Source organism: Myotis yumanensis, unplaced genomic scaffold (assembly GCF_028538775.1).
Source record: "Myotis yumanensis isolate MYYU_CA2020_CCGP unplaced genomic scaffold, mMyoYum1.0.hap1 SCAF_9, whole genome shotgun sequence".
NCBI classification, from domain to species: Eukaryota; Metazoa; Chordata; class Mammalia; order Chiroptera; family Vespertilionidae; genus Myotis; species Myotis yumanensis.
This window is the reverse complement of record NW_027223760.1, coordinates 48,631,522-48,636,606: the sequence shown is the minus strand read 5'-3', so window position 1 is coordinate 48,636,606 and position 5,085 is coordinate 48,631,522. Positions and strand designations below refer to the sequence as shown.

At 35.9% G+C, this 5,085-nt stretch overlaps 1 non-coding gene across 1 annotated transcript; it reads right to left on the bottom strand.

Annotated features, from left to right (window-relative positions):
- Positions 1-1,475: 1,475 nt before the first annotated feature.
- On the bottom strand, positions 1,476-1,603 carry LOC139017133 (small nucleolar RNA SNORA11). Its single transcript, XR_011472799.1, has one exon. It is a non-coding gene; the product is annotated as a small nucleolar RNA SNORA11 (small nucleolar RNA).
- Between the last annotated feature and the right edge of the window lie 3,482 nt (positions 1,604-5,085).

The following is a 5,085-nucleotide window of genomic DNA, read 5'->3' as shown; positions in this document are numbered from 1 at the left end:
AAAATTTTCCTCTAAAAAATATTAGCTGATTTTTACCTGGGACATTATCTTAAGACAACCATACCTTCCTGGCACACCCCTAGACAAGCTGTGGTAGAGGTCACAGAATAGAAAGGTTCTGAGAACTCGGACCACCTATGCCGCCAGGACACAACTGGTTATTCCAGAGAATTTTGGCCCAAGAAGATGAGACTATAAATCAGTAAATTTTACCATTTATTCAGGGAATTTCTGAAAACCAATTTTTTTCCAGGCAAATTACTTTGCTCATTTGGATAACCATCTCTCTTATTGGGACAATAGATAGATGGCTTGTGCAAACAGCTTGCTTATCCTTCAACACTTTACTCTTCAAAACACTTGGCTGTGTCCATAAATCCTATCACAATCATTTACCTGCCATGAGAGGCTTGCTTTAAACCTCAACCCTGCATATAGGAATTCTTCAAATCTCCCTTTGAAGACACTACTAAGACTTTCGAGCTGATGCTCGCCCTTATCAGAGTAAGTCTAGTAAACTTAGCTTTGCTTGATCAACAAATCTTTTTATTTTTTTGGTAAATTGACAGTGACAATACTGTAGGCCACAAGATCTGATCGAGACCCCCAGGTTGACAGGGCTCAAGGCCCTCAGCTTTGAAATCACATATACCCTCGAGGCTTCTAGAACCTCACGTTCAGGGGTCTCTCCCACTGCAGCAGGGAGATAGGTTCTGAACTGGTGCTCAGGTCCAATAGACTCATGTGAAGTCCTTTGAAACTGAGTTTATTTTGTGTATTGGGAATGAGGAATCCTCTTAGGAATCCTTTGGTTATCTGGTCAGATGTGAAAACTGTTCTAGTTGGAAGGAAACCTGGCTTGGTACTAATAACACAATGTCACTTTTTTGTTGTGAGTCCAAGAGAGAAAATTCAGAGGGAAAGGATTAGCATAGGTTCAATCGTTTATTTCTCAGTCCATCCACAAGGACTGACAAATTCAGGTCTCACCAGACCAGCATCCTTATCTTAGGAATTCTGCCTTCAGCCACCTATCCAAACCTAGTAACACCTTCCCTCAGTCTTGCCATTGTTTCTTTGATAGTTGCTTCATTTAGTTTCTTTTGCTTGGAGCTGGAAGTCTCGAGGCTGTGAGACTTGCTGATTGAGCCAATTTTTACCAAGTGTTTCAGTTCTCCCGGGGTCTTCTCTGACACTCTGGGCCACACGTGTGTGCCTTCATGCTTTCATTCATGTTCCTACTTCTCTAACTGACCTCATTTCACCAAGGAGAATCTAGAATGAAGGTGGCCACTGTGGGCTATTTCTGAAATGAACAAGATGAATCATTTGAGGGACAAATTAGAACAAATGAGAAGAAAACCTTGGGAGGAGATTCTCAGACTTGTGTTTCCAAAAGAGAGATTACTTTTTAACATGAGCTGACCTCTCAAATTTTCTTACTTTGGTGAGTACTAAGTACTAATTTTTTTTTTTTATAGGGGCGCAATGTCACAGGAAGGTCATAGTATTCTGCCACCCATGAGGAGTAAGCCCAAGTTGCTGTTGGATGTGTTATACACAGAGAAGCCATTCTTCAGGCGCTCTGCTCTCTCCACACCAAAAAAGTACTAATTTTTTAATCGTAAGGTTTGATAGAAATGTTAAAGACCTTATACATTGCTTAAATGAACTGTAATGTTTTTCTTCCAGTATGCGTACTAGTATGTGTAAAAATAGTGTTTCTTTCACCTAACTCTTCTCCTCCTTTAGAATCTAGGCAAGTAGCCTTTTACAGTGATAATTTTATATCTGTCTTAAGCTGGCTTCCTCTTGCTTTTTCGTTCCCCTTTCCTTTTATGTTTCCTTCTCTTTGGAAATTTGGAAATTAATTTTTTCATGAACATTGCTCTGTCGTTATGTGTAAATGCCAGGAGTATCTAGTGCATATATAATGTCAATAATTCCAAAGATAAAAAAGGGACAGAGGAAATATTAAATTGTTCCTGCTTCTTTTGTTTATTTTTCTCTTGCCAAGAGTGAAACTTGGAAGAAGAAAAGTTAACTGTGAGTTTAAATAATGGACTTGGTTCCTACTTGAAAGAAGATCTCAATACTGAGAACTTTTGGCAAAATTCCAAATTCTTTAAAATGTTTGATATTTTATTACAGAGATTTGTTTATATTTGAAAATCAAGAAAAGATATTATTCTTAAATAGATAATACTCTGGACAAACTAGAGTAATTTAATTGTAGCTTAAAATCAACACTGTCTTTTTACTAATTTTTTTAACATGTAAAAATTTTTAGCAAAATAACTTTGTTAGTACAAATGTGTTTAATATTTTTATATGTTAAATGTTTAAGATTTCCTACCTTAGTTCCATGGATCCAGTAAGTTATTTCTGTTCCACCAAAATTTAAAATAAATACAAATAATGATGTGTTTAAATAAAAATGAATCAGAGATATCTTTTGAAAAAGTTTAATCTTTTAAGTTCTTATTTTCTGGCCCAAAATGTCAATAGTGTTAAAGTAGAGAAACCCCATTTTAAACCAAAATTATGATTCCAGTTTGACTTGTCCAAGATTTTTATCTTGATAATGTGAATTTGGGTTCTTGAATTAAAATGATTCTGAACTAAGATTCTAAAAACTTAGTTCAAATTTATTTCTTTAATTTTTAGAAATTCTGGGAATTTTAGTTTGTGTAATAATCTAAGTTGCATAAACCAATCAGAACAGAACTCTTTTCTTTTGTAAGACTTTACAATCTAGTTTAGTAATACTCTCTAGAGATGGAAAATATTTGAAATCACTCAAAAGGAGCTAAAAACTTTTCTCAATCACAGAAAACCACAGAGAGCTTGCAGCTTTAGTTCTACAACCTCAGCCACAAGTAAAAGTAAACATGGAACACAAAACTCCACAGTTCAGATATCAAAGGGCTATTCTCCTTTCCAATGGGCAAATATTTTCTTAATTGATAGGTGTTCACAAATAGTCAAACAGGAAAAACAATCCAGATTCTCTGTTGTGTCTTACCTGATAAAGAACAGATCCCCATCACCCTTCCAGAGATTACTAAATGGCAAGACCATACAAACAGATTACCAGTCATTATTGCAATCAATTAGCCACACACAAATCACACAAGGTGCTCAACTGATTATGCTGTCAAGACCACCCTCCTAGACCATTGTCCCTACTTTGGTTGTAGAAAGCGACTTAGTCCAAACACTTCAGGTAAAACATAAACCAACTGAAAGACTTGACCAAGAACCAAGAAAGAAAATAAAAATCAGGAGGGAGAAAAAAAAAGGGAGAAAACTGGAGAAACAATTAGTAAAAGTAAATTAGCATGGTTGATTGGAAATCACTACATGAACCAAGAGAAGACATGCTTGGCTTAACAGCTCATTAAATTTCACTTATTGTACAATGCTATTCTATTGAATGCAGCAGATAAGTCCACTCGTGTATCTCAGGGAAAGACCTATCAACATGCTAAAGTGAAGTTTTCAAAGAATTGAAACAGCTCATATATATATGAGCTGAAACATTTTGTCCATTTAAAAAAAAAAAAATGAAGTGTCTGTCAAGAACTGTGGATTTAAGATTTTACCCTACTTGCAAGCTCACAAGTTACCTGCCATGGATTGATGGATGCTGGCAGATAAGATGCCTGGGTCAGAGACAAAAAGAAACGTATCTCTCATGGCACAGCAAGCAGCAAGAGCACAAGCACATTTCATGCCGGTTCTCCATACGACAATTTGCACACACTGCTGTGAAGGAGGAGCGGTGGCGCCTGCACATGCAGCGGGTTGCATTCTGGGAGAGGAACTCTGAGCTTAGGTCATGTAGTCTAAGCATGCCGGACCACCATCCTCCCCACCCTCAGGCGGGAGCCCCATCTGTATCCTCCAAGGCTCTACGCAGACCTGAACTTTGCTATGGAAGCAAATACTGTATCCTCCAAGGCTGTTTGTTACACAAACATTCCTGACAAGATAATTCAGAACAAAGGCAACTAGAACCTCTGCTCATAAGACCCACATAAATGTGAGAGAGCCATGGAAAGGGTCTCCTAACGTTAGCAAGTAAGATAAAGCTAATTCAAAAACCATTTTGAGGAACTCTCTGTTTACAGGCACTTAAGTAAAATAATGTTAGAATAAGATTGTTCGATTAGATACAAAACTGGTTACTTTACAGTAAAAAAACAAACAAAATCCTCCAACATCATTCTAGGACAGTGATGGAGAACCTATGACACGCGAACTCATTTTTTTGGTTGATTTTTCTTTGTTAAATGGCATTTAAATATATAAAATAAATATCAAAATATAAGTCTTTGTTTTACTATGGTTGCAAATATCAAAAAATTTCTATATGTGACACGGCACCAGAGTTAAGTTAGGGTTTTTCAAAATGCTGACACGTCGAGCTCAAAAGGTTCGCCATCACTGTTCTAGGAGTTCATTTGCTATCACAGAAGCTAATATGAGTTTCACCGTGTCTGGGCTGTAATCAAATACTGAAGAGAATGTTAAAACACAGGTAAACATGCCAGTTTAATTTTCTGAAAGAATTATGTAATCCTCAGAGGTTTTTATTAAATAATCATCCAGTATCACATTGAAAATATATACTGTACTCTCTTAGCTTTATTTCCAAGTTTTGAATATTTTTTCATAAACTGTGATCGTAAGATGCTTGTTCATAATTTGATGTCTTTGCATAGATAACTGAGAATGTCCTTCCCTCCCCTTAACTGTTTACACTTCAAAATCTTACCTAATGCTTTTAGTAAAGACTAATATCCATAGTTGTCTTAGTACTATTCAGGGTAAAAAAATACTATTATCTGAAACACAGAGATATCTAAATTTCTTTGGTAAGTGTGCTCATGTCCCAGAAAAAAACAAACAGCATGTCTTCTATTCCAGGATTTATCAATCATATTAATATTTTCAAAGAACAAATTTTTGCTTTGTTAGTTTTCTCTATTAGTTGGTCATTTTCAATTTTATTAATTTATCCTCTAATCTTTATTGTTTCTTTCTTTGAACTTAGTTATTGCTTGTAGGTTCCTATGGTAA